General features: G+C 44.9%; 1 non-coding gene across 1 annotated transcript; it reads right to left on the bottom strand.

Annotated features, from left to right (window-relative positions):
• Window positions 1–18,689: 18,689 nt before the first annotated feature.
• On the bottom strand, window positions 18,690–18,762 carry TRNAQ-CUG. Its single transcript has one exon. It is a non-coding gene; the product is annotated as a tRNA-Gln (tRNA).
• Window positions 18,763–19,434: the final 672 nt, after the last annotated feature.

Below are 19,434 nucleotides of genomic sequence, written 5' to 3'. Positions count from 1 at the left end.
CATGAAGCAGGCCAAGAGCTTTGCACAGCCTACAGGGAAGTGGGAGGGAGGCGTCTTCAAGCCAGCGTGTCTCGTCCGCTTCTCCCTTGCCGCTTGGGTGGAGGCAGGAGGGGAGCGAAATGTTCCCAGCTGAAAGTTTTTGGGCTCGGCCTTGAGGATTAAGCCTGAGCCTCCGGCACGGCTGCTGGGAGATGGGTTTCTGAATGGCATCCAGCCCGCTCTTCGGGCCACCAGCTGAAAGCACTGAGGCCAAGAGGAAGCAAAATGGGGCCTTTGAGGCTCCCAGCAGGCCTCAGGGAGCAAGGAAGTAGCACAGGCTTACTACTGTCCCTGCAGGGGCTTGAACCACCATCCTTTCCGTTAACAAACATACTGACCCACTGCACCACAGATCAGTAAGGCTGTATTAAGCATACAAGTCAGGAATCAGCTCAGAGTATGGTATAGCAGATGTGTGCAGTGATCAGGGATAAAAGTGACTTAAAGGACTTGGCAGTACTCCAGAGTCCAGTGGAGGGGATGGTTCCTCAACCGGAGGAGGTGCGGCCTCTATTGGAAGAGGTGGGGCCTTTAAATTCTGGGGCTTTTAAATTAGGATTTAAAGGGCTTGCGGATTTGGCTGAAGCTAGGAGCCAGGCCCTTTAAATCACCCCTGAGCTAACAGCTGCAGAGGTGGCTGGGAGTCCTGGGGTTTGGGCAGGGGTGAAAGTAATTTATATTTCTTACCCATATAGTCCAATCGCAAGCAACCCACCTCTCCTACATACTTCATGGATCCCTCCCATTGCATGACATAGATAGAGAAAATAAAACTACTATTACTACTATCAGTACTGTCTGTAATAAAACTTTACTATTGGAATAAGCCTGAAAAAGTGAAAACTCACTGTCCCATTTTTCTCTGTGTCTTCCTCCTCCTCCAGCGAGGCTGGAGACACTAGGCTCCATGCTTTCTTCCTGTCTGGCACTGAGCAGAGCCCCTGCTGGCGGGGCAGGGGAGGAATGCAGAGCTTTGTCTGCAGGAGAGGGAGAGGGAGAGGAGAGGGGACAGGACAGTACAGTGAATTTTCCCCTTCCACCTGCTTTTATTAGCTCTGGATTTAAGATGTGCAGCCAAATGCTTGTATTTGTTGTGTATATTAGTATTGGAGAGATTCCCTCATCCCGGGGCAGAAGAGGACTGCTCCTGCCATGGTCAAACACACTCTCCTCCCTCCCCAAGCTACTGTGAGTGAAATTAACAAGAATGCCAGAAAGCGCTCCTAACCCCGGGGCTGAACAGCTCAGGGAACAGCTGAGTTTAAACTATTCTTATGCAGGGGCAGGCTTCTCCTCCCTCAGCCAGCCTCCTTTCCTTACTGGTCCTCCGCAGGCCCGTACCGGCTTACTTTCACCTCTGGCCAGTGATTTCCCTACACCCCTGAATTTCCCAGTTTTGTGAGCTAGTTACATACCAATTTAGTGACTGTTTGGAAATCTGAATTTAAACTGAAACATTAATACACACTTTAAAAGCTTATACAGTGTATGATAAAATATGTGTATCTGAAAAAGTATAATAGATTTGAAAAGTATGAACATAGACTAGCTTCCTTGCTTCCTTATACAGCTGTTTTTTATGATGTCAGTGCATTCATTTCGGTGATGTTGGCCAACCTAATAATTTCAAATGATGATTTGTAAGCAAAGTCTAAATGAGTTCTCCCGACAGCTAGTGATGAGCTGGGGGCTAAGGCTTCAGAGCCAGATTATATTTACATTCACACCTAATCTACCTAGGGATCCAGCAATCAGAGCTGTGTTGTCCAAGTGAGAGATTTTGGCTGGGGTTACATAACATAAGAACATAAGAAAGGCCGTACCAGGTCAGACCAAAGGTCCATCTAGCCCAGTATCTGTCTACCGACAGTGGCCAATGCCAGGTGCCCCTGAGAGAGTGAATCTAACAGGCAATGATCAAGTGATCTCTCTCCTGCCATCCATCTCCATCCTCTGACGAACAGAGGCTAGGGACACCATTCTTACCCATCCTGGCTAATAGCCATTTATGGACTTAGTCACCATGAATTTATCCAGTCCCCTTTTAAACATTGTTATAGTCCTAGCCTTCACAACCTCCTCAGGTAAGGAGTTCTACAAGTTGACTGTGCGCTGCGTGAAGAAGAACTTCCTTTTATTTGTTTTAAACCTGCTGCCTATTAATTTCATTTGGTGACCCCTAGTTCTTGTATTATGGGAATAAGTAAATAACTTTTCCTTATCCACTTTCTCAACATCACTCATGATTTTATATACCTCTATCATGTCCCCCCTTAGTCTTCTCTTTTCCAAACTGAAGAGTCCTAGCCTCTTTAATCTTTCCTCATATGGGACCCTCTCTAAACCCCTAATCATTTTAGTTGCTCTTTTCTGAACCTTTTCTAGTGCTAGAATATCTTTTTTGAGGTGAGGAGACCACATCTGTACACAGTATTCGAGGTGTGGGCGTACCATGGATTTATATAAGGGCAATAATATATTCTCAGTCTTATTCTCTATCCCCTTTTTAATGATTCCTAACATCCTGTTTGCTTTTTTGACCGCCTCTGCACACTGCGTGGACATCGTCAGAGAACTATCCACGATAACTCCAAGATCTTTTTCCTGACTCGTTGTAGCTAAATTAGCCCCCATCATGTTGTATGTATAGTTGGGGTTATTTTTTCCAATGTGCATTACTTTACATTTATCCACATTAAATTTCATTTGCCATTTTGTTGCCCAATCACTTAGTTTTGTGAGATCTTTTTGAAGTTCTTCACAATCTGCTTTGGTCTTAACTATCTTGAGTAGTTTAGTATCATCTGCAAACTTTGCCACCTCACTGTTTACCCCTTTCTCCAGATCATGTATGAATAAATTGAATAGGATTGGTCCCAGGACTGACCCTTTGGGAACACCACTAGTTACCCCTCTCCATTCTGAGAATTTACCATTAATTCCTACCCTTTGTTCCCTGTCCTTTAACCAGTTCTCAATCCATGAAAGGACCTTTCCTTTTATACCATGACAGCTTAATTTACGTAAGAGCCTTTGGTGAGGGACCTTGTCAAAGGCTTTCTGGAAATCTAAGTACACTATGTCCACGGATCCCCTTGTCCACATGTTTGTTGACCTTCAAAGAACTCTAATAGATTAGTAAGACACGATTTCCCTTTACAGAAACCATGTTGACTATTGCTCAAGAGTTTATGTTTTTCTATGTGTCTGACAATTTTATTCTTTACTATTGTTTCAACTAATTTGCCCGGTACCGACGTTAGACTTACCGGTCTGTAATTGCCGGATCACCCCTAGAGCCCTTTTTAAATATTGGCGTTACATTAGCTAACTTCCAGTCATCGGGTACCAAGCCGATTTAAAGGACAGGTTACAAACCTTAGTTAATAGTTCATAACTTCACATTTGAGTTCTTTCAGAACTCTTGGGTGAATGCCATCTGGTCCCGTGACTTGTTAATGTTGAAATCACTGAGAGCTGGTGGAACCTCAAGAGACCAAATCGCAGAGGTCACAGTGGTAGGTGACAGCAGAAGGTGACTGTGCAGGGCCATTGGCAACAGAGTGGTGGAGTGAACAGTGGCACAATGAACAGCCGTTGCCAGAGCAAACTTTGCCTTTTGTCCCCCACCTGGAAGGTGTACTCACGTGAAAGCACCTCTGAACTCTGAGTCTCCACTGACCAAGGACAACACCAGTGAGCGGAGTGCAGTGGAGGGAAAAGTGAGGGGCACGTTAAATAAACATTTGTTTGTTGGACTATATTTTAGTCACTTTGCTCCAGAATGCTAGATTTGTGACTGGGAATGGAAACTTATATAAATATGTTTCCCAGTAGGCCAAGATTTTTAAAATGCAGTATTTGCCAAGGTTGTTATCTCACATTGTTGCTATCTTGGGAGGTCATTATGTTGGGGAGTTTCTGTACTAAACATTTTTATTATAATTAATTTTTACATAAGAATGGTCATACTGGGTCAGACCCATGGTCCATATAGCCCAGTGCCCTGTCTTACAACAGTGGTCAAGGCCAGGTGCTTCAGAGGAATGAACAGAACAGGGAATCATCAAGTGATCCATCCCCTGTTGCCCATTCCCAGCTTCTGGCAAACAGGCTAGGGACACTCAGAGCATGGTGTTGCATCCCTCTCATCCTGGCTAATAGCCACAGATGGACCTGTTCTCCAGGAATTTATCTAGTTCTTTTTAAAATCCTGTTATAGTTTTGGTCTTCACAGCATCCCCTGGCAAAGAGTTCCCTGGGTTGACTTTATATTGTGTGAAGAAATACTTCCTTTTGTTTTTTTAAAATCTGCTGCCTATTAATTTCATTGGGTGACTGCTAGTTCTTGTGTTATGTGAAGGATTCAATAAAATTTCCTTATTCACTTTCTTCGCACCAGTCAAGATTTTATAGACCTCTATCATATCCCCATTAGTCATCTCTTTTCGAAGCTGAAAATTCCCAGTCGCTTTAATCTCTCCTCCTGTTTCATACCCCTCATCATTTTAGTTGCCCATCTCTGTACCTTTTCCAATTCCAATATATATATTTTTAGGATGGGTGACCAGATCTGCACACACTATTCAGGGTGAGCACGTACCATAGATTTATATAGAGGCAATATGATATTTTCTGTCTTATTATCTATCCCTTTCATAATGATTCCCAACATTGTTTGCTTTTGTGACTGTTGCTGCACGTGGAGTGGATGTTTTCAGAGAACTATCCACAATGACTCCAAGATCTCTTCCTTGAGTGTTAACAGCTAATTCAGATGCCATCATTTTGTATGTATAGCTGAGATTGCTTTCCAATGTGCATTACTTTGCATTTATCAACATTGAATTTAATTTGCCATTTTGTTGCCCAGCCACCCAGTTTCATGGGATCCCTTTGTAGCTCTTCGCAGTCTGCCTGGGACTTAACTATCTTGAATAGTTTTGTATCATCTGTAAATTTTGCCACCTCACTGTTTACCCATTTTTCCAGATGAATATGTTGAATAGGACCCCTTGAGGGGTCCCAGTACTGAGCCCTCAAGGATACCCCTTGTATCTCTCTCCATTCTGAAAACTGATAATTTATTCCTACCCTTTGTTTCCCATCTTTTAACCAGTTACTGATCCATGAGAGGATCTTCCTCTTACCCCATGATGGCTTACTTTTCAAAAGTCAATTTAAATTAAATACTTTTTTAAATTATATATATTTTAGAAATCTAGATCTGTTATGTGTTTTGGTGTAACTTGCATTTTCCTTATGTTAAATTTCCATTATCCTAACAAAACATTTACTTTATTCACTTTCTTCACATCAGTCAAGATTTTATAGACTTTTAGCATATCTCCCCTTAGTCGTCTCTTTTCTAAGCTGAAAATTCCCAGTCATTGTGGGGGACTGTATCAAAAGCTTTGCTAAAGTCCAGAAATAGCACATCCACTGCTTTCCCCTCATCCACAGAGCCGGTTATCTCATCATAGAAGGCAATTAGGTTAGTCAGGCATGACTTGCCCTTGGTGAATCCATGCTGACTGTTCCTGATCACTTTCCCCTCCTTTAAGTGGTTCAGATTTGATTCCTTGAGGACCTGTTCCATGATTTTTCCAGGGACTGAGGTGAGACTGACTGGCCTGTAGTTCCCTGGATCTTCCTTCTTCCCTTTTTTAAAGATGGGCACTACATTAGCTCTTTTCCAGTCATCCGGGACTTCCCCCAATCGTCATGATTTTTCAAAGATAATGGCCAATGGCTCTGCAATCTCATCGGCCAACTCCTTTATCACCCTCGGATGCAGTGCATCCGGCCCCATGGACTTGTGCTCGTCCAGCTTTTCTAAATAGTCCCGAACTACTTCTTTCTCCACAGAGAGCTGGTCACCTCCTCCCCATACCGTGCTGCAGAGTGCAGCTGTCTGGGAGCTGACCTTGTCTGTGAGGACAGAGGCAAAAAAAGCATTGAGTACACTAGCTTTCTCCACATCCTCTGTCACTAGGTTCCCTCCTTCATTCAGCAAGGGGCCCACACTTTCCTTGACTTTCTTCTTGTTGCTAACATACCTAAAGAAACCCTTCTTGTTACTCCTAACATCTCCGGCTAGCTGCAACTCCAAGTGTGATTTGGCCTTCCTAATTTCACTCCTGCATGCCTGAGCAATACTTTTATACTCCTCCCTGGTTATTTGTCCAATCTTCCACTTCTTGTAAGCTGTTTTTTTGTGTTTAAGACGAGCAAGGATTTCACTGTTAAGCCAAGCTGGTCGCCTGCCATATTTACTTTTCTTCCTACACATCGGGATGGTTTGTTCCTGCAACCTCAATAAGGTTTCTTTAAAATACAGCCAGCTTTCCTCGACTCCTTTCCCCATCATGTTATTCTCCCAGGGGACCTTGCCCATCAGTTCCCTGAGGGAGTTGAAGTCTGCTTTTCTGAAGTCCAGGGTCTCTGTTCTACTGCTCTCCTTTCTTCCTTGTGTCAGGATCCTGAACTCGACCATCTCATGGTCACTGCCTCCCCTTTCTTAAAAAAGCGAAGGTTTCAGAGTAGCAGCCGTGTTAGTCTGTACTGCAAAAAGAACATAAGCTTTCGTGGGCTACATCCGATGAAGTGGACTGTAGCCCGCGAAAGCTTATGCTCAAATAAATTTGTTAGGGCATGGCTACACTTGCAAATTTGCAGCGCTGCAGCAGGGTGTGAAAACACACCCTCTCCAGCACTGCAAATTGCGGCGCTGCAAGGCGCCAGTGTGGTCAAAGCCCCAGCGCTGGGAGCGCGGCTCCCAGCGCTGTACGTTATTCCCCACAGGGAGGTGGAGTATGGACAGCGCTGGCAGAGCTCTCTCCCAGCACTGGCGCTTTGACTACACTTAGCGCTTCAAAGCGCTGCCGCGGCAGCGCTTTGAAGTGCAAGTGTAACCATAGCCTTAGTCTCTAAGGTGCCACAAGTGCTCCTGTTCTTTTTTAAAAAGCAAACAGAATGTTGGGAATCACTGACTGCCGCTGCACACTGAGAGGATGTTTTCAGAGAACTATCCACAATGACTGCAAGATCTTTCTTGAGTGTTAACAGCTAATTCAGACTCCTTCATTTTGTATGTATAGTTGAGATTGTTTTCCAATGTACATTACTTTGCATTTATCAACATTAAATTTCATCTGCCATTTTTGTTGCCCAGTCACCCAGTTTTATGAGATCCCTTTGTAATTCTTCTCAGTCTGCCTGGGACTTACCTATCTTGAATAGTTTTGTATCATCTGCAAATGTTGCCACCTCACTGTTTACCCATTTTTCCAGATCATTTATGAATATGTTGAACAGCACTGGTCCCAGTACCGACCCCTCAGGGATACCACTATTTATCTCTCTCCATTCTGAAAACTGATAATTTATACCTACCCTTTGTTTCCCATCTTTTAACCAGTTACTGATCCATGAGAGGACTTTCCTCTTTCACCATGATGGCTTACTTTTCAAAAGTCAATTTAAATTAAATCCTTTTTAAAAAAAATTATATTTTTTTAGAAATCTAGACCTGTTATGTGTTTTGGTGTAACTTGCATTATTCTTATGTTAAATTTGCATAATCCTAACAAAACATTTACTTTATTCATATCTCTTTTATATATCTCATTGGTCCTGACACCCCCCCTGTAAATCCGACCCCCCCCCCTAATTTCAATTCCTGGGGAAACCACTGCCTCTGGCAGTGGTTAGACAAGCAACAGCAAGGCACTGGACTGGTCTGGAGTGAAAGTTCTGTGGGAAGGAACTGAAAAGAGTATTGGGGCTGCGGTGCAGCGCTTGCAGACACTTTCTTTGGCCTGTTTTCCTGGAAGAGTTAGCAGCGAGAGATTGTTAGTCACAGGTCAGTGGGTGGGTTTGTGCAAACTAGGAGTGTACAGGGAACTGTCTTTGAACAGAAGGAAGGAGAGAAACCGGCAAGAGGAAGGAGGCTGAAAGACTTCTCTGGCTTTGAACAGAATTCTGTGTTAATAGTTCTTGCTTTTAGCTGATCTCACTGAGGTCAGTTGGGGCGCATGGACAGACATGGGAGTGACTCAGCCAGGTCATTCCCATCTTCTGCCAAGCAACCAGGAGATGACAATGGCTAGCAGTTGTACTGTACTGTTTGCTACCAGCCTAAGATGTAAAAACTAGATGAATCAAAACAAGAAATTGACCTGTTTTGTTTTGTGAAATCAACAGCCTGCTAAACCCAGGGTTTTGAGTTCAATCCTTGAGAGGGCCATTCTGTGTGACAAAGTTGTTTGTGTTTCTCCTTGATGCAAAGCCACCCCTTTTGTTGATTTTAATTTCCTGTAAGCCATGCCATCAGTCGCCCCTCCCTCCATCAGAGCAATGGCAGACAATTGTTTCACGCCTTTTCTCAGTGCAGAACCAGAATCTGCAAAAGCGAAAACAGGCAAGGAGGTGACAGCAGTGCGGTGACAAGAGTGATGAGGACATAGACATGGTCATAGACTTCTCACAGAGTACAGGCCGGGCAATGTGCCCTGGCAATGTGCACATCATGCTGATGAGCTCTGCATGAGCTCTGCATGGTCAACTGTGCTGATCAGCACGCCACACTGGCCAAACAGGAAATGAAATTAAAAAGTTTGCGACCCTTTTCCTGTCTACCTGGACAGTGTTAGCCAAAAGGGCTCGTTCTCCCTGGAGCTAGTCAATTACCCCAAGGAGGCACAGAGACCAACATAGAGTATAAACAGATAGCAGCCCTTTATTAGAACGATCAGCTGAGCGGGTGCCCCCCTCGGTTCATACCAGAGGAGTGACACCCCGAAACAGAGCAGTGAGTACATATATATACCATTTTTGACGTCATATCAGACCATAGTGATACAGCATATTTTCAGGATTTTGCAGACGTGGGGTACATAGGTCTATTTACTTGTACTCTAAACGTTCCACGTTTTTCCCTTTGATCCTGATACTATTCAATATTTGTTATTAGTTATGTAAGCAGGTCATGGATCATTTAGCAATAGCATCATTTCCTAGAACAACCAAGCACATTCCCAAAACGGACAACTAAGCACAAATCATATTATCTATCAATCCCCCCTTTTTATGAAAGCATTTTAAGAGCTTCAATATCCCCAGTCCTCAGCTTTTACTGGTTGGAATAACACCATAACTCGCTGGTTTATAGTTTGGTTGATTAACCGTCGGATCATTGTCACTAAACAGGGGGTTAAACAAGCTAAAGCTAAGAGGGCCATGATAATACATATAACAAAAAGGAAGCTTTGGCGTATCCATTCTTTGTGTGGTAACCAGGAAGTGAGCCAATTTGTGTCCCACCCCTTCCAGGTTTGCACTGGGACGTGGGTTAGCTTCCTCATTTCTTTTGTTAAGCGTTTAACTGCTTTACCATTATCATCTATTTGTAAGCAACAGTTTGATTCATTTAATTTTGCACATAATCCTCCTTCTTCTGCTAGCAAATAATCAAGGGCTATATGATGCTGATAAATTGCAGTTCTCATTTGAGTAGCTTGATCAGCTAAAAGATCAAGTGCTGTGGCTGTTTGGTTTGTTACTATTTCCAAAACAGCTTGCAATCTGATTATTCGATTCAGATTATAAATCGGTTCCCTAGCTCCTGTTACGAGCTCATCGGGGTTCCACGTGGCTGGTCCATAATGTTCTATGATTCTTTCAGGAGGCCACTCCTGTGTACCCCATTTTTGGGAACTTCCAGCTGTTAAAGTGGAATCAATAGATCGCTGTTCCCTAATAAGATCATCATATACTTTGACTCCTAGAGTTTTTCCTTGTAAGAGAGGTAGTAGGAAGAATAGAGGCCTAATATATCCTACATAACATACCCCGGACCAATTGGGTGGTAGCCGACGGTAAGCGTATTGACCACAAATCCAGTAGTGGCCTTTTAGGGCCCATGTCCCATTAGCAAAGGGTCCATCCCAGGGGTCAGGAGTAGTTGTGTTAGGTGACAGGGACCAATTATTAGTTTTATACTTGGGCATGTCAAAATACAAGTGATCGCCAGGTCCTAACGGTCCTCCCCCCAGAACTGATTCGCCTTTAGAATTGCAGTGCTCACATTTCCAGGCTCCTGCTCCCATTTTCCATACACAATTGCAACCCCCTCCTTTAGGCTGAGTAGTGCTTGACCAAAATTGCCTAAAGTGGGTTGTTCGGGTCCCATTATAGTGTTGCCACGCCCAGCGATAGAGTCGTATTACGTGATCCTTGGCTGTGGTATTATCTCGCTGGCAGCGTAAAAATAGATAATTATCAAAGAATTTATCCTGTTGTATTGCGTTGCAACTACTGCTACTGGCAAAATCATCACTATCATAAAGTTGATAGGAGCAGGCTATCCAGCTGCCATTAGTCAGCTGTACATGGGTTTGATTCCATCGCCCCTGATATTTAGAGCAATTGTATGGTAAACAATTAGGATCCCAGCAATCAAAGCCTGGGGATAAGGTCCATTCACATTGACTTTCCCCTACATATACTCCTTTTGGTTTTGTTCTATTAAGACATAGTATGCCCATCCCAGAGGAATAGAGTCGCCATGGGCTACTATCCTGGGCCCATAGTTCTGTTCCATTACGGACCATACTTAAATTACTGACCCACCATTTGGGCTGTACTGGTTGGGCTACCCATGGCCATTCGTTTAAGTCTCCTGGTCCTCCACATACCCAACAATTACTAAGATTAAAGGACTTTGCTATTGTTTCTCCTAGTTCCAGGAAAGTATTTTCCCATCCAGTACAATGAAGAAGGTATATACTTAAAATTAACAATAATACTTGCATTATGATTTCTTCAACAAACCCTTAAGTCCGTCCAGGGGCTTGTAGGTCCAGTCCGAAGCTTCTCCTGTGCTCCCTCGGGCTTCCGGTGCCGAGGTAGGCAGAGGGTTGATCCAGTTGCCTGAGGCTTCGCCTGTGCCTCCCCGGGCCTCCGGTGCCGGGGTGGACAGAGGGCCGTCGTCCTCTTCTGGTGGTTCGGCTCCTTCGGCAGGAGTGCGAAACCGTTTTACTCTTGTGTGATGAGTCCACTTGTTGTTCCCAAGGAGCTTTACTGCGGCGTGGCTGATGAGGGAGACGGTGTGTGGACCTTCCCACCGTGGTGTAAGGGGATCACGTTTCCACTTCTTGATGAGGACCTGGTCACCAATTTGAAATGGATGGACAGGTCGGTCGAGGGGTAGGGATTGGAAAGATGCTGCGTATTGATGTAGCTGGGATAAAACAGTCTGTAGGAAAGAAACTTGTTTCCATAAGGTATCTTTTCCCACTTCCCAGGTCACGTCTTCCCGGAATTCTGCACTAGGAATTCGGGGAGGAAATCCGAATACTAGTTCAAAGGGTGACAGTTTTAATCCTCGTCTTGGGGCCCTTCGCAAGCGAGTTAGTGCTAGGGGCAAAGCATCAAGCCATTTCAATCCTGATTCTATGCATATTTTAGTAAGAGTTTCTTTTAATGTTCTATTCATTCTTTCCACTTGGCCTGAACTTTGGGGGTGCCAAGCTGTATGAAAGTTCCACTGGATGCCTAAGGCTTGAGATACTTCTTGTGTCACCTTTGAAATAAAGTGACTACCCTGATCAGAATTAATAACCTCTGGTACATGGTATCGGGGGATTATTTCCTGTATCAAGGCCTTAGCAACAGCTCGGGCTTGACAATGTCTGGTGGGGAAACACTCCACCCAACCAGTTAGTTGGTCAACAAAGACAAGTAAATACTTGTAGCCCCTGCATGGGGGTATTTCGGCAAAATCAACTTGCCATCTCTGAAATGGATATGTGGCCCAGGGCTGACCTCCCATCGGGGCTGGAGGTTCTCGGCCCTTCTGATTTGTTTGTTGGCAAATTGGGCAAGTGTTGACAATCCGTTGGGCCTCCATATGCATCCTTAATCCTTTGAGGGTTCGAGTAGCTAAGTCGACCATAGCTGCTGATCCCATATGCCCTTCCTTATGTAACAGTCGAAGGGTTTCCTTTAAAATTGGCTGAGGCACAAAGATTTCCCCTCCTGGCAATTTCCACCATCCCGAGGGGAGCAAACGGGCCCCTATGCTTTGGGCATATTGTGTTTCTTCAGGAGTATACTGTGGGGTTGGGACTTTACATTCAGTATCTTTTACTATCAAAAGCCACGCAACCCCTTCTTGTGCTGCCTCTCGTGCTGCCTTATCAGCTAATTGATTGTATTTTCGCTGCTCCCCTTGAGGGGTTTTGCCGTGAGCACGTACGTGGATTACAGCAACTTGTAGCGGGAGCATTAGAGCCTCTAGTAAGGATTTCATAAGGCCTCCATGTGCTATCTTTTGGCCTGAGGCTGTAATGAATCCTCTTTCCTTCCATAAGGTGCCGTGAGCATGCACCACCATATAAGCATAACGACTGTCTGTATATAAATTAAGAATCTTTCCTGTGCCCATTCGGAGGGCTTCAACGAGAGCCACCAATTCTGCTGCCTGGGCTGACCAATGTGGATTTAATTTAAATTTATAGATTTGGTCGTTCTTAATTACCACTGCTGCCCCTGTGTATCGTTTGCCATTAAGTACGTAGCTAGATCCATCTACGTATCCCTCGATGTCAGGGTTAGGCCACGGTACGTCAGAGAGGTCTGAGCGTGGTTTAGTTTCTTGCTGCAGAACCTCAATACAATCATGTATGGGTTCGGGCTTACGGGGGTCCCCAGGGTTAGGCAACAAGGTGGCTGGATTAAGGGAACTGGTGGGTCGAAAGGTCAAGTTAGGAGCTAACAGGAGTTCTACTTCGTAGCGTGAGTGGCGACTGGGATTTAAATGCCTAGCTCCGGCCCCTGTTCCCAATATTTGGGGTACTCCATGCGGGACTATGACCTCAGTATCTCCACCCAGGGTCAATTTCTCAGCTTCCTGCACGAGAAGGGCAGTAGCTGCTACAGCACGCAAGCAAGCAGGCCAGCCTCTGGCGACAGGGTCTAAGACCTTTGAATAATAACCAATAAGTTGCCAGGTTGGTCCTGATCGCTGGCACAGAAGTCCAGCCGCTACTCCCCTTCACTCATGGACGTATAGGGTAAATGGTTTTCGTGGGTCCGGGAGAGCCAAAACAGGGGGTTGAATTAGTGCAGTTTTAAGCTCTTGAAATGCTTTCTCCATTTCCCTAGTCCACGTCCAGTGTAGCAACCCGTCCTTAGTCAATGATTCATACAGGGGCTTAGCCTTCCCTCCATAGTCAGGGATCCAGAGCCGACAAAATCCGGTTAGGCCTAAGAAGGCCCTCAATTCACACGGATTTTGTGGTTGGGGGCTCTCAAGTATAGCTTGGATTCGGTCCTTGCCCAAGCTACGACTTCCTTGTGTTATTTGATACCCAAGAAAAGTCACTTGTTGTTTTACTAGTTGGATTTTACTTTTTGAGACTTTGTACCCCTGTTTGCCAAGATAATTCAGGAGTTCTACAGTTTGCTTTTTGCATGCTGTTTTTGTTTCAGTGCTTAACAGCAGATCATCACAATACTGAACTATGGAACATGTGGGATGTTTGACTAGGAATGGGGCCAGGTCTCTTTTTAGCTGGCTGCCAAAAATCTCGGGAGCACAGGTCAGTCCCTGTGGAAGAACAGTCCACAGATACTGAGCTTTATAATGTGTATCTGGATCTTCCCATTCAAAAGCGAACAGTTTCTGGGATTCGGTGTCCAGAGGTATTGAAAAGAAAGCATCTTTTAGATCTATCACCGAAAACCAGGTATGTTCTTTGGGAATCTGACTGAGGATTGTGTGGGGATTCGGGACAACTGGATAGGGGGCCTCTACAAGTTTATTAACTTGTCGCAAATCCTGTACTAAACGGTACTGTCCATCAGGCTTGGGAATCCCCATTATTGGGGTATTGTATGGGGAAGTACCTTCTTTTAACCACCCACACCGTATGAATTTTGAAATGAGCGGTTTTAGTCCAATTCGTGTGGTTAGTTTCAGGGAGTATTGCCGGACACGGACTGGCCTGCTGCCCTCTTTTAATTGGATCTGTATCGGGGAAGCATTACAAGCTCGTGCCACGCCTCCTGTTTCTGCCCAGACCTCAGGATTAACCCTTGATGTCAACTCCCCTTCAGTCTCCTGGTTGTCTGTGTAAAGGATGTTATTACCCATTAGAGCCATTATATAATTGGAAGTTTGCTGTTTAGGCAAGCATACTTCTATCGTCCCATTATTGAACGAGATCTCCGCTTGCAATTTAGTTAGGATGTCTCGTCCCAATAATGCAATGGGGCAGGAAGGGTGACAAACAAACTGGTGTACGATATGATGGTCACCCACTTTTACTAGAAGGGGAAGGGTTTTTGCTACTACTACATTTCGTCCTTCAAGTCCTTGGACAATAGTATGCCCCGAGGGTCTGCCTGGCGGCACTGATTTAAGGGGAAGTACACTCAAAGCAGCCCCAGTGTCAATCAGGGCTTCAATTTGGCGGCCCCCTACCCTAATTTCTACCGTGGGATCCAGTCTAGCAGGTTGTGCTGCTAAGAGGGGCCGCTGGGTCCCTCGGCCTCTTCATTGGGGAGGGTCACTATCCGAGCCTCCTGCATTGTAAAGGACTGCGGGTGGGATTGTTTCAGTCCTGCGTCCCTGTCGTATCAGGTGCCTGTTAGGACACTCATTCTTCCAATGTCCTTCCTGTCTGCACAGAGCACACTGATTTCGTCCTAAGCGGGGACGTCGGGGCTTTCCTCCATCCCCTATAAAAACATTCTCATTTCTCCTATTTTGTTTTTCACCCTTGTCCTGTCCTTGCCTCAAAGCCATTATGAGAGCTTTTGTTCCTTTCTTCCTTTCCTCCTCGTCCCGTCTATCATACACCTTTAAAGCAATTTCCAGCAGTTCCTCTATATTCTTCCCTGATGCTCCTTCTATCTTTTGTAATTTCTTTCTAATATCCTCATAAGATTGACCAATAAAGAGGGGAGTTAGTACTGCCTTCCCATTCTTATCCCCCGGGTCCACATCTGTGTACCTCCTACAGGTGTCACATAAGCGCTCATAAAAAGCTGCTGGATTTTCGTTACGTTCTTGCCTTATATTATATAGTTTGGCCCAATTAGGGGTTTTCCGAATACATTTCTTCATACCCTGCACTATAGCAGTGGCGTATCTCTGATGGTTCTGTAACTCTTTTTCACTATGATCCCACTCGGGGTCCTTTTCCGGCAGTATATCGTCTATAACTTCCATACTGCTCTTGTTTTTTGATACCCATTCACGGGCCTTGGCTAAGACCATACGCCTTTCGTCCGGTGTTAGTAAAACATTTAATACTACTTGCATGTCCCCCCATGTTGGATTATGTGCTGTTATAAGCATTTCAAAAATTGCTGTCAAGGGGGCCGGGTCCTCTGAAAACGGGGGATTTTGTAGTTTCCAATTATATAAATCACTTGTGGCAAAGGGGACATATATCATGGCAGGCTTTCCCTCTTTCCCTATTGTTTCACGAAGAGGGAGTGCCTTATGCACTGTAGTTTCATCTGTGTGGGTCCTGGTGTTTTTATATACACCGTCCTCATTTTCCTCCTTCTCCTGCAAAATCGTCTCTGGGATCCTTATCTCGGTGGGACTTGTCTCTTTTACTACAGTGGGAGGGTGTTTAGGGCCCGTGCCTGCCATTATTTGTTTATCCAAGGCTTGCAAACTGGGATATAGTGGGGGCGGGAGTACATAATCTGGAGCCGAAGGAATTACAGAGGGTGGACAGGGCTTTAAGGGCGGACATGGCTTTTTCATCGGTATTCGGGGTTGTCTTTTCATCGGGATCCGAGCCATTAATATTTGCAAAGTTTTTTGTCTACATTCTTGTAGCCAAGGCGGGGGATCGGATACCAGATCCTGCCAAATATTAATATACGGGTACTGGTCCCAATGCCCGTCTCGGGTTACGACATTGTGTACGGCTTGTACTACTTCTAGTTTTAATGAACCCCCGTCTGGCCAATCTACTCCAAATGTTGTCCATTCTATTGTACAAAATTTTATGAGAGTGTCTTTACTTAACGGGACACCAAAGTCTGATTGGCATTTAAATGCTTGCCAATTATTTAGCATGCAACCAAGGGGTGTCCCTGCATAATAACTCTGAGTGGATCCCATCTTCTTATATAGTCGTACTCAAACACTATATACACCTAACACTTAAGGGGACGAAACCTTCAGACAGTCCTGACCCCCCTTACAATCAAGATATCCTGGTCATTGAGTTTCCTCTAGCAGGAGTCTTGGGGCGGCTGAGGTCAGCGTAAGTTTTACCGGTCCCTATAAGACTGACAGTTCCCTAACATACAGTCATTCTCTGATACAAGGTAAAAAGAAAAAGCACTAATATACTAAACAACAATACTAGGCCCAACACATGAATAACCCACAAACTAGTTGAATCCCACTGTGCAGGCATGTCAACACAGAAGGTTAAAACAACATACTTACAATATACCTTCCTGTATACAGGCAGCCTCTCTTACGTTCCCTGAGTCCTCCCGCACTTCGGGGGCGTCACTCCTCAAACCTAGAGGCAAACGCACTTACCACCCGGAGTGGCCGCGTCCGGCTCTGGAGACTCGGAACAGGGCAAATAGAAGATCTCTGTGTCTTTATTGACACAGTCGGCCGAGGTGGTCCGAGAGCACGAGCTGCACAATCAGCTCGAGGTGGCCACTTCTCTCGGTACCAGCTCACTAGCCCCCGGTGCGATAGCGCCCTCTACAGGGAGGCTCCTGGCTGGCTCGCCAAATTGTTAGCCAAAAGGGCTCGTTCTCCCTGGAGCTAGTCAATTACCCCAAGGAGGCACAGAGACCAACGTAGAGTAAAAAAAGATAGCAGCCCTTTATTAGAACGATCAGCTGAGTGGGTGCCCCCCTCGGTTCATACCAGAGGAGTGACACCCCGAAACAGAGCAGTGAGTACATATATATACCATTTTTGACGTCATATCAAACCATAGTGATACAGCATATTTTCAGGATTTTGCAGACGTGGGGTACATAGGTCTATTTACTTGTACTCTAAACGTTCCACGTTTTTCCCTTTGATCCTGATACTATTCAATATTTGTTATTAGTTATGTAAGCAGGTCATGGATCATTTAGCAATAGCATAATTTCCTAGAACAACCAAGCACATTCCCAAAACGGACAACTAAGCACAAATCATACTATCTATCAACAGTGCATCTGAGTTGAAAACGCTGTCCAGAGTGGTCACAATGGAGCACTCTGGGATAGCTCCTGGAGGCCAATACCATCGAATTGCGTCCACACTACCCTAAATTTGACCCAGCAAGGCTGATTTCAGTGCTAATCCCCTCGTCGGAGGTGGAGTAAAGAAATCGATTTAAAGAGCCCTTTAAGTTGAAAAAAAGGGCTTTGTCGTGTGCATAGGTCTAGGGTTAAATGGCGGTAACGCTGCTAAATTCGACCTAAAGTCATAGTGTAGACAAGGCCTCAGAGGAATTTTATAGCTACTGGCTGGGTGTCCAAAAAAGGGAGCTACCCACCTACCCTTTCATTGATCACACTTGGTAACTACTAAGCAGAAGCACAGAATCTAGATGGATTTGCTGCGTCTCCTGCAGGCCTTCCTAATGGCACAGCAGGGCTGCTCTTGGCTCTGCACAAGGTTGTTTTGTTTAGCAGTGACTGTGAAGGGACTTCCAGCTATTTGGCTGTGGGAACTCTGGTATTAAGTGGACACCCTGTCTTAACTGTGTATGGCTGTATTGCTTGTAGATTTCTATATTCTGTACTGATGTTACCAAATGGAGTATTTTGTAGCGGTCTGCTATAATTTAACTTATACAAACTATGAATATGCTCCCTCAGACTTAACCACCCGCCTTTCACACACTCCCTGCTTCTCACTCTCTGGGCTGGGAACAAGCCACCGGCATGTGCGTCCATTGGATTATTTTTATTTAATTACTTCTCATTGTTAAATTATTTATGTTTTTTAAATTTCATTGCAGTGCATTTTCTTCCTGCCACTGTCACCTGGCAGCTAAGGGATGTGAGATTCTCCTCCATTGCGTTTCTGCCCACGGAAAAAGAAGAGACCCCACACTTCAGTACCTTTGGAAATAAAAGCAACCTGGAAACAAACCAGCTGTCTCCTCAGTGTGCAGTTTGTGTCTCTTTTGGTGCAGTTGATGTGTGTGCAGCATGTGTGGTGGACAGGGGCACTGTGTGCTCACATGGGAATTCACCATCCTTGGTGCAGGATTTGACTTGTTCTGGGAGTGAACATAGCACTTGTGGAGTTTCAGGCACAGGCTGCATGACCCCCTCCATTTATCTTTGGTGCAGATACAGCCCAGGCAGCACTAGTGCAACCTCCTCTCCTGCTGCCCTCCACCATCATCTGCACAGCCCACCTGTCAGGGCAGGAGGGGAATGTTGCTCCATGGATCCTGGTTCTCAGATGGGACTACCCTGGGATGGGGAGGTGTGGTTGCATCCATTAGGTCACCAGACTGAGCCTTCTAATATCCCTTGGTGATTGTTCCCAAGATCCAGGACTTTGTGCTCAAACATCTCCCAGCTTCCTTGTTTAATATAAAGGCCAAGGTTTCCTTGCAATATACAGGAAGAAAGTAGATTTTCACCCCAGATGGGACTTCAACCCACAATCTCTGGCTTCAGAAGCCAATGCCTTATCCATTAGGCCACTGGGGCCCTGATGTACAGCTACTGAAGAGATGGAAATTCCCTCTCATAAATGCACATTCCTCGCATTTGCTTCAACACCAAATAGCCCCTTTATGTGCCTTACAGAAATGTCTGCATCCCCTGGCAGCGAGGCAACTGGGCAGGTTGCTGACACAATTACAACACAGAATACAAAGTGTACAGTGCTGACTATATATAGTTTTATTACAAATATTTACACTGTAAAATATAAAGTACTATAGTGCAATCTCTTTATCATTAAAGTGCAACTTGCATATGTAGATTTTTTTTTGTTGCATAAGTGCACTCAGAAAGAAAACAATGTAAAACTTTAGAGTCCAGTCAGTCCTACTTCGGGTTCAGCCAATCGCTGAGACAAACAAGTTTGTTTACATTTACTGGAGATAATGCTGCCCGTGTCTTATATACGTCACCTAAAAGTGAGAACAGGCTCTCTCATGGCACTTTTGTAGCCAGCGTTGCAAGGTATTAACGTGCCAGATATGCTAACATCCATATGCCTTCATACTTCAACCACCATTCCAGAGGACATGCTTCCATGCTGATAATGCTCGTTAAAAAATAACGTGTTAATTTGTGACTGAAGACCTTGATGAAGAACTGTATGTCTCCTGCTCCATGGTTCTATCCGCATTCTGCCATATATTTCATTTTATG

The sequence above is a fragment of the Mauremys reevesii genome, linkage group 17 (genome assembly GCF_016161935.1).
Source record: "Mauremys reevesii isolate NIE-2019 linkage group 17, ASM1616193v1, whole genome shotgun sequence".
Classification (NCBI taxonomy): Eukaryota; Metazoa; Chordata; order Testudines; family Geoemydidae; genus Mauremys; species Mauremys reevesii.
The sequence above is the reverse complement of the archived record's forward strand: the minus strand, read 5'-3'. Positions and strand labels throughout refer to the sequence as shown.